This window comes from Halichoerus grypus, chromosome 10 (genome assembly GCF_964656455.1).
Source record: "Halichoerus grypus chromosome 10, mHalGry1.hap1.1, whole genome shotgun sequence".
Classification (NCBI taxonomy): domain Eukaryota; kingdom Metazoa; phylum Chordata; class Mammalia; order Carnivora; family Phocidae; genus Halichoerus; species Halichoerus grypus.
Genome location: NC_135721.1, coordinates 67,449,814 through 67,461,188, shown reverse-complemented (window position 1 = coordinate 67,461,188; position 11,375 = coordinate 67,449,814).

Genomic DNA, 11,375 nt, shown 5'->3' with positions numbered 1-11,375 from the left:
TACTGGCATTGAAAATTTTAATTACATGACAGTACAAACATATAATAAAGCACAAAAAAAAAGTATTGCTGATGGGTTTTTTGTTTTTGTTTTGTTTTGGTGTGGTAGCAATAACAAGAATGAGAAAGATTTAGCTTGGGTACTCCTGAAAGAAGTCATTCTTGAGTGTTTTTAAAGAGGACAACATGATATGGTATAAAACAAAACAAAACAAAACAAAAAACAAATAGAGTATGAGAAAAAAACCCAGGTCCTGATCTTAGTCTTGAGGCTAGTTAGTATGTTATTTAAATGGCCACATCTTTTGTAAAACATTAATTTGTTTAACAAACACATGAGTATATGCTCTGTATTTAGACTGATCTAAGTTATGTGATAAAGAGATGGATTGTGGGTGAGGGGATGGGTTAAATAGGTGATGGGGATTAAGGAGGGCACTTGATTAAGGATGAGCACTAAATATTGTATGTAAGTGTGGAATCATTATATTGTACACTTGAAACCAATATTACACTGTATGTTAACTAGCCAAAATGTAAATAAAAGCTACAAAAAAAAATTCTCTACTCTAGAGATAGAACATTCAGGCCAATTCTCCTGATAACAATAACTAGAAAATATGAAAAAAAAAATCAAAATATCTATTTGAAATTATTAGAGCTTCAAAAGCGCTGAATAATTACTAGGGCAAGTTCCAAAGAGAAGATAATATGACACGAGAGAACAAAAAATGTGAGTGCAAATTAGGAGTGAAGGGGATGTTATTTCTCTAGAGATATATGCCAGTGCTAGAAGATATTCTTGAGAGACATGAGAAGCTGAACAGTTTTGAGGGACTCATGCACTGGGTGACAAACACTGGCGTTCAGAGCCTACCAAGGTGAAAAAAAGCAGATAAATCCCCTAAGTTTTCATCTAGAACCACAGAGTATTATACCCTAAATATGAGGGTGAATCAGAAATAGAATTGTTCTCTAAAGGATCAAAGCCCAGGTTTTTTCAGTTTTATTGAGATATAATTGACATATAATACCGTGTAAGTTTAAGGCATACAATATGGTATCATACACTTATATGATTACTGCAGTAGAATTAGTTAACACTTCCATCACCTCACATAATTATCATTTATTTTTTGTGATGAGAATATTTAAGATGTATTCTCTTAGCCACTTTCAAATATATAATACTTTAGTATTATTACTCTATTATTATTAACTGTAGTCACCTTGCTATATGTTAGATCTCCAGAATTTATTCATCTTATAACTGAAAGTTTGTACCCTTTGACCATTATCTCCCCATTTCACCCATCCCCACCCCCTGACAACCTCCATGCTGCTTTCTGTTTCCATGAGTTAGGCTTTTATACATTCCACACATAAATAAGGTCATACATATTTATTTTTTTCTAATTTATTTCATTTAGTATAATGCTCTCAAGGTCCATTCATGTTGTTGCAAATGTCAGGATTTCCTTCTTTTTCATGGCTAAACAATATTACATTATACATATATATGTATGTGTTATATACAATATGTATACACATATATATGCATATACATATTTTATATGTATGTATTATATGTGTATATACTATTATATAATATAATTATATATATGTATATACATATTATATGTATATACATTCAGTTGTTTCTATATCTTGGCTATTGTGAATAATGCTGCAATCAGCATGGTGGTACAAATATCACTCTGAGATCCTGATTTTATTTCCTTTGGATATATATTCTAAAGGTTTTTAATTTTTAATTTTTTGAGGAAACTCCACACTGTTTTCTATAGTGGTTATATCAATTTACATTCCCAGCAAGAAGACACAAGGATCCTTTTTTTCCTTCATCCTCACCAACACTTGTTATCTCTTGTCTTATTGTTAATAGCCATTCTAAAGGTATGAGGTGATAATCTCATTGTGGTTCTGATTTGCATCTCCCTGATGATTAGTGATCCTGAGCATTTTTTCACGTACTATTGGCCATCTATATGTCTTCTTTGGAAAACTGTCTATTTAGGTCCTCTGCCCATTTTTCAATTGGATTTTTTGCTATTGAAATGTATGAGGTAGTTATATAGTTATATAGTTTAGATATTAACCCCTAATCAGATAAATGGTTTGCAAATAGAATCTCCCATTCCATAAGTTGCCTTTTTATTTTGCTGGTTATGTCTTTTGCTGTACAGAAGCTTTTATGGTTGAGGCAGTCTCACTTTTTTATTTTTGCTTTTGTTGCTGATCTTCTGGTGTCATATGCAAAAAACTGTTGCCAAGACTAATGTTAAGGAGTTTTTTCCTGTGGTTTTCTCCAGGACTTTTATGGTTTCAGGTCTTATGTTTAAGTCTTTAATCCATTTTGAGTTAATTTTTGTGAATGGTTTAAATTGGAGTCCAATTTAATTTTTCTGTGTGTGATTTTCCAATTTTCCCAGCAACAGCTATTGAACAGTTATTGATTTCTCATTGCAGCAATGAAACAACTTCTCAATGAAACATTGCCTTCTGTCTCGGAAGACAATGGGGTATCTTCAAATTTTGGAAGTGGGATGAGGGATATTCTTTTTAAAAGTCTTTATCCAATCAAGTTTTCTTCAAAGTGAGAGTAAAAGAAAGAAATTTTAGACCAAAAAATAGAGAATTTGTCATAATCAGACCTGCATTTAAGAAAATACTAATGCATCAGGTGTAAGGAAAATGATCCCAAATGCTAGCCATCACAGGCAGACAGAATGGCAAAGAAATTAAAATGGGTATTTATTGCAGAAAGCAATAATAATACCAAGAAGTCTCAGAGACTTGGGATTTACTACTTTCCAGGTCAGTCTTAAATATTCATAAGCCTGATTTTTTTTTAAACTAGAAAACTACTTACTAGTTTTAACTGTTCATCGAGTTAGTTCATTACTTGAAGCCCAATGGGTGAGTTGAATATTCTCTTTCAGGAGGCTCCTTTATTATTGAGATATAATTCACATACAATGTTATATTAGTTTCAGGTGTATGACGTATTGATTCAACAATTCTAGACATTACTCAATGCTTACCATAATAAATATAGTCACTGTCTATCATTCTAGAGTATTACAATATTATTGACTATATTCCCTGTGCTGTGCTTTTCACCTCCAGAACTTATTTATTTTATAACTGGAAGTTTGCACCTCTTCATCCTTTATCTGTTTTACCCATCCTCCCACCCACCTCCCCTCTGGCAACCACCAGTTTGTTCTCTGTATTTAAGAGTTTTGTTTTTTAGATTCCACAAACAAATGAAATCATATGGTATTTGTCATTGTCTGGCTTATCTCACTTAGTATAATACAGTTTAGGTCCATCCATGTTGTTACAAATGACAACATCTCATCAGAAGCCTTTTTTGCTAGTAAAATGACAACACATTTTTCTCTCAAGGGAAGACTCCTATTCACTGAGATTGCAAGACTGATGTATAAATTCACAAAGCCAAATTATTAAATTATATGCGTATCTCTCATAATACTAAAAATATTCATACCCATATGACAATCCCATTTTCTCCATACTATTGTATTATTTTTCTCTGAGAATTATCACCAAAAAAGGGAGAGAATTCTTTGAATAACCAGACTAGTCTTTAGACAAACCCATTTAGAATAGGACTACATTTCAGAACCAAGCTTGTCCACAAACATCTCATAGTATGAATGAGCATGGATCTTTGCCAAAGGGCCATATTACCCCCAGTCTGTTACCTAAGGCCACCACTATGAATATAGTTTTTTGATCCATCCATGGATAATAATCACCGGTCATGTCCCTCCCAGACTTACATCTATATTTAAGTTAATATGGTCAAACCAGCACTAGAACTATTAAGTTTCTTAAGGTACTTTGCATATGACTGTTCTACTTTATTACAGGTTGATTTTATATTTTAAATAACAGAGAGTACTCATATATCTCTTATTTTTAACATTTTGATGACTTCATCTATACATTGACAACAGAAAAATTATTGCTATTCTTAAGTAAAATAACTAAAAATACATCCAATGTATAGGTATGTGTGTTATATCACCTTGACTCAGTTACTGTTGCTCTAAAAAATATGATACAAATTTTAACAGCTGCTTTTTCAACTTACCTGGTGAACAATGACATTTTTCACACCATTTGCAGCTTTGTAAGGACTGACTGACAGGCAGTGTAGAATGTGTAAATGCCTCTCTTTGATATGTTATGAAAACTGACAATCAGTTAAAACTTGTGTGGTGGAGCAGTAATACACAAAACTGGAGATATGTTTAAAATGTACTGGAAGGGGCACCTGGGAGGCGCAATCGGTTAAGCGTCCAACTACTGGTTTGGCTCAAGTTGTGATCTCAGGGTCATGAGATTGAGCCCCATGTTGGGATCCACAGCTCAGTGCAGAGTCTGTTTCAGATTCTCTCTCCCTCTCCCTTTGCCCCTTCCCTCTGCCCTTTCCCACTGCGCATGCACTCTCTCTAAAATAAATAAATCTTTAAAAAAATTAAATGTACTGGAAAAAATGAACATCACTTCAAGATTCTGGACCAAAAAATTGACAATCTAGACAATTAGAAATTAACAAGAACATGTTACAGCAGCCCCAGCTGTCCCAGAAGACTGATTTACTGTAGTTACATGGAGGGAAAGTTCTTGTATATATCATTATCCTAAAGCACTAAGGAAATTGTTAATAGTAGATAATGCATATGGAAGGTAGGTATGACTAAATGGGTAGGAAGATGTGAATGAATGACATTGGAATATTGAATTAAAAACTTTCTATCCTTTGGGGACTTGGGGAGAATGTGCTATGTTTTATTCCGTCCTGACTTAGGCACTTGCCAATTAATGAATTATAACTGTAAGCTAATAGCTCTGCTTGAGTAAGGTCTTTCAAGGGAATACCTTATTAGCAATAATGAGGCTCCCCAGACAAGGAGAAGGGAAATCCAATCATTTTACAGATGAGGAAACTGAAGATCAATGAAACTAAGTTTCTAAGGTTACACAAGAACTATGAGATTTATGTAAGCATTTATGCTTAGATAAATAAACTAGTTAAACATAAACAGGATAAGTAAGATACAGCCTTAAAAGCAAAATGTTTAAGAAAGACTCATGGTATCAAATACCAAGTTCCATTAAAAACAGCATTATGAAATAATCATCAAATAATTGAATGAAACATACAAAATATAGAGGAATTGTACATTTATAGTATATAAGACTGTATAGTTTATGAGACTTCCTCTGAACTCAGCACTATCAAAACACCTGTTATATCTTATCCAATTTCTAGCATGATCTCTCAAGCAGGGCTCACGTAAACCAGAATCCCTCTCCTGAAGGAGTCCACAGCTTAATACACAAGAAGGTACTATTGGTAAAGAATACTTGAGAGTTGATTATGATAAAACAAAACAAAAAAACAAGTCTTAGAAAAGAGTAGAAACCAGCAGCTATTTATTAAAGTCAAAGGGAAGAACAATTGAAATTGTAGGACCTGACAAAAAATAGACACAAATCAGTAACCTACTTCTTTGTGTGTTGACAGCTCTTACATTAAAATCTGCTTGTATCCATTTTATTGCATTGATTCATTTACAACTTTGGCCTCAGTCTTCAGTCCCACATTAAGATGGTTTCTTGTTAATTTCATTATTTCATCGAAGAGTCTCTAATTGAAACTAGATGAGACCTAAGAGGACAACCTAAATTGATCCATTTTAAAATAAATAGATCAAAAATTTCACTGACTAGAGATCTACTGTTTGAAGAAAAAAAGTCACAGATTTTATGTGATAGGGACTTAAGCAAGGCTAAATGGTAAAAAGAACACAGGACTAGGAACATGGTATCTGTGACAACACCAGTGGTTCCCAAACTTAGTGGGTCTTCAAAATCACATTTTATATCCAGTCAGAAATTACAACTGAGTAGTCTTGGGGTGAGTCAGTAAACTGTTAACCACCCATGACTCCCCCACCCCAACATGCACATAGTCACACACAACATTGCAGGTAGTTCTAACAATCAGCTAGGCTGGGGGCTCATTAAGTTAAATCATCATGGGCACTTAACCTCATCTGTGAATGTAAGAGGTTCGCATGAGATTACTTTTTAATTGACATTTGATTGCAAATTTTACGTTTCTGATACAGCCTCTTGCCTAGTCCAGGGGTTTATTCTAGAGAATGCTTGATAGATGATTCCCAGCATCCCTCAGACAGAACTTGCTCTCTCTGGATGCTATTTGTCCCATTGTTATGAAGCTCCCTATGCTGAGCCAAAAAGTGCAACTTCCACTGATTTGACTGAGTTTTACTCTTTGAAAATATACATTCCCCTGCTGTCTGATAGCCCTTCAGATGTTTAAAAACTGATCTTGCATCTTTCCTCCATAATTTCTTTTCCAGGTCAAAAAAGGTGTAAAGAGTATAGCCATAAAAAATATAATTTTTTTTTTCTTGATAAGCCACTTAAGATGGAACAACCTCTCAGAATCAATAAGAAGTTGTTTCACTAGAAAGGAAGAAAAATCAGTAAAGTAATTTGGAGTCTTGTATCAATAGTTGCAGTTAGAGGAAATCTTGCCAAGAAGAAGGCTGAGGAAAATTGTAGGAGTGTTACAGCCTACCAACATATGGGGTGTGGTAATTTCCAAAGTAAGGAATGGAAGATGGAAAAGAAAAAAACAGTAACAGTTACACACATTTGAATAACTTTTAAAATTAAACTGTGTAGGCTGTGGCACATATTTTTAAAATTATTATAGTATTTTGGATAACCTGTTTCTATCAAGGAAAATTAATCAAATCAATGTCCAGATTATTTTTATATATGGTCATTCAAATATAACTGCATTCGTATATAAAGTGATTAAATTACATAAAAAAATAAGATGCAGTCTAAAAAACAGAGGATAAAGGAGGTATGCAGAACCTTCCTTGAAAACATGAAAACATGGGGCACGTGGGTGGCTCAGTCGGTTAAGCATCTGACTTTTGATTTCAGCCCAGGTCATGATCTCAGGGTCATGAGATCAAGCCTCATGTCAGGCTCTGCTCTGGGAGTGAAGCCTGCTTAAGATTCTCTCTCTCTTCCCCTCTGCCCCTCCCTCCTCCATCTCTAAAAAGAGAAAAAGAAAAAAGAAAACATGAAAACATGATCAAAGTAAAAATCAATTACACACCAATTCTAAGAATGATATAAATAATAGATTCCCTCTAACATACAAAAGAGGCTAAGTCAGGATGAATAAAAGTACATTCTATTTACGGTTCAGGAGAAGGACTATTAAACTTATTTCAAGTGGTATGGTTATTAGTTACCTAAAAACATGTATGTAATCAAAGCTTCAAAAATTAGTTTTACCACTCCTCTTTCTTCTAGTCAGTGTTTTTATTTCTCCTTTATTCAGTTTTTCCTTTTGCTACTATCCCGATCATTCTCCAAAACTGTTATCACACACTTTATAAAATTTTTAGGTCAAAAGTCCTTTTGTCCAACTCTGCTGTGGATATTTTTGTTTTTTGACATTATTGATCAGTTTTTCTTGTTGAAATTCTCTACCTTTAAGTTCTAAGACTTAAAGTGTCTCGATTTTCATTGTACTTCTATCCGTCTTTTTGGGGATTTTCTTCTTTCATTTGTCCTTCTACAAGAAGCCAACCTATCCCTTTTTTTTTTTAAATACAAAATCAATAATAATCAGCCTTAATATAAATCTCTACTTCTGAACTTTCAGTCAGCTTCTAATCCCTTATCTCCAGCTCTCTCCTCAACATTTTCACTTGGATGTCAGGCTATTATCTAATAGAATTGAATGGTGTTTGAGTTCCAACTGACCTGAAGATCATCTAGTCAAATCTTAAGTTTCAGATAAGGGTATAATTTGAAAGAATAACCATGCAAAGTCACTCAGATTACAGGGGTAGGACAAAGACAGTCCCCAGGTATTTTGTAATATAGCACTACTACCCTTTGTGCCACCTTACACACAGATGAATATAGATTAAATTTAGATTAAATTTATAAATTATAGACCATAATTTATTAAGATAAATTAGTATTTGGGGCAGGACAAGATTACTATCAACAATTTCAAAACAAATATATATATTTGGCAATGTTCAAGATTGACTCACAAAAAAAGTTGTTGGAATAAGGATTATTTTTCAAGTTTTTGAGAACCTATAAAAATAAACTGCTTTGAGTTGGTTGGCTCAATTCACGTTGGCTGATACGCCAGATGTCTCCACTATTCCTCAAAATTTGGAATCTGCTCCAACACCTTTATTAAGAGTGCCTTTATCAAATTTAGATATCTGGGATGGCAGTTTGAAGAGCTCTGCAGATCCAGTCCCTTGGAAACACTGGTGGTAACTAGCGAAAAGTGTAAGAAAGATAACCATTTAAGGTCTGTGAAAATGGTTCTAAAGACATTGAGAAAATTAAGAAATATTACTTTGGAAAATCTGCTAATGCTTGATAAGAACAGTGAGCATCTGTGGCACTTTGACCATGACCTGCTCCCTCACTCCCCCGTTCTCTCCCCCTGGACAATAAACACAGCCCCCACCATGCTTGCTCCCTCTGCATAAATTCCTCTCACCAACAACCTTTCCAGGTTCCTCTTGAGCCCTGGAGCTGGCTCTACTTCCTCCCTCCCTTCCATGCCCTGACCCTGGATACGGTTGTTTAGCTCTAATAATGTAATACAGATTGGTTGTGAATTAAAAAAAAAAAAAAAAAAAGTGTGATGACAGAAGCTCCAACCTAGGCATGGTGAAGAAGAAAGCCTAGCTCCCATCCCCTGAACTCCCAGTCAAGAGATACGGTATTTCAATATTATGGGCAGGCTATCAGAATTTCTCTTGACCACCTCCCAGTTACAAGTTGCAGAGGCTAAATTCTTAGTAAGTGTGGTCAAGAGCTTGGGGGCTCCCTTCCTCAATCCATCTCCCACAGAGCAGAGGATCCGCCCCAGGCTGAGAATTCTCAGGCCCTTATTTCCCTTGCCCCAATTCATTCATAAGGCATAAGTTAAATATCAGAAGAGGCAAGCTGAGAAGACTAGAGGCTACTACAGCCATCCCACACCTTCATAATGGGGGTATCCCCTAAGGAGAAGGAGGAGGAGGAGGACATTGCCCCTCTTCTCAGCTCTGGAGCAGGGGCTCAGAAATTTTGTCTGCTGGGATAGACAGTTGATATGAATAAAGAGCTCCAAATCTCTCTTCAAAGGAACTGAATGTTGAGTGTGATTTGATTGTTGGTAGTGCTGGATTTTCCATTTCTGAGTGGGCTCTAAACTGGCTCTGGACCCAAATTATTGTCATTTCTCTATCAAATGTCAGAATCTCTTTGATTCCAGCTCTGGACCCTGTTAGCTAGTTCTGGCAACAAGTCTCGCTCAACCTGCCATTACAGAGATATTCTAAGAATCAAGCCAAGAATTTGGTCAAAGCACTCAGGGCTTGCTCATTTTATTCTAGCTAAATCTAAACCTGATCCTGAACTCCTATATCACAAATTCAGAGCAAAAGACTGGATTGAAACCTTGTTTCACAAGACAGAGGATCATAGGGGAAGGGAGGGAAAAATAAAACAAGACAATACCAGAGGGGGAGATAAAAGGTAAGAGACTCTTAATCTCAGGAAACAAACTGAGGGTTGCTGGAGTGGAGGGCAGGAGGGATGGGATGGCTGGGTGATGGACATTGGGGAGGGTATTTGTTATGGTGAGCATTGTGAATTGTGTAAGACTGATGAATCACAGACCTGTACCCCTGAAACAAATAATACATATTAATAAAAAAAACAAAACAAAAAAATACTTTGGAGCCAAATTCTCCCTCCAAAGGGGGTTCTTGTGTTGGTCAGATGTACCAAAAAGAACTTATTAGAAATTTTTCCAAATATAGTTGAAATACACTTTCTAACTTTATATACCATTTCCTTCCTAACCTTACAATTATGTAATCAAGTTTCTACTGCAGAAGACCACATTGGTAAATTGTATACTTGAAAAATTTTGTATTTAAGACTGTCAGTGCCAAGCTACTTAAGAACACCTGGGCTTTAAATGGAAGGGTATACAAAAAACTTATATGCAGAGCATAATTCGGCACTAATAAAAGACCTACTACCCCCCCCCCCAAAAGAAACCTTGTTTCAATCTTAACTCAATAAAAATTCTAAGTCCTGAGGCGCCTGGGTGGCTCAGTCAGTTAAGGGTCTGCCTTCAGCTCCGATCATGATCCCAGTGCCCTGGGATTGAGCCCCTGTCAGGCTTCCTGCTCAGCAAGGAGTCCGCTTCTCCCTCTCTGTCTCCTCCTGCCCCTCCCCTCTGGCCCTCTCCCCTGCTTGTGCTCTCTCTCTCTCTCTCAAATAAATAAATAAAATCTTTTTTAAAAAAGTGCAAGTCCTTTTCCAGCCCGAATTACATTATATAATATTGAATTTTGTTGAAAATAAAGTGTAAAATTATGGTGTCTTTTTTTCGCCTAGGAGGACATATTGAGTACTTGATCTATTTATATTAAAAAAGTAAACATAAAAATAAGCATGGGAGTGTGTATAATACAGCGAGCCATTGGCTCTATTCTAACTTTTGTTCCTCCTTTCAAATCAAAGTATTTTTTCCATGAACACTCTTCCTTCCACTGAAAAATCCTAACCACTGCGGGTCTGCTATATATTTCCTATTAATTTCCATACTCCTTTATAATGTCACTAAATTTCTTCCTTATACTAGAAAATTCAGTCTTTAGATTCTCTTCCAAAACTATGTAAAAAGAATTTGAGACTGACATATTTACAAGGAGATACATAATATACTTCAAGGAATTATAAATAGTTTACAAGGATGGTAGCTAAGCATCATCCAAGACCTGTATTCCATTTTTTTGTTTGTTTTTGGTTTGAGAAATAAAAATTCACATTTCCAGACAAAAAGCAGACACATTTTTCTTCCCCTTTTTCCATGTAAGGAAATTCTCATCATTAGCGTAAATGCCTCAGCAGAACTTAAGATAGGCAAACGCCTCACAACTGAGAAGATGTAACTTCTCAATGTTTTTAGTGATTGTTACTACTTTGTAAGTACAATAGGTTGCTATTTTTTTTTCCAGCCAGGAGTCTGTAACAATTTCATAAATGTATAAACTGACCTGGAGGATGTGCATCTCAGACTGGAGCGGTACAGTTGAGTTGCCGAGGCCTGGGACATGAGCAGAGGAGGGATTCCAGCTGCAGGGCTCGGGGCCAGAAGCCAGCGTCACGGCCTCAGCGCGACCTGAAGCTTTCTAGACGGCGTTAGCGTTGCGGTGAGCGCATGCGCAG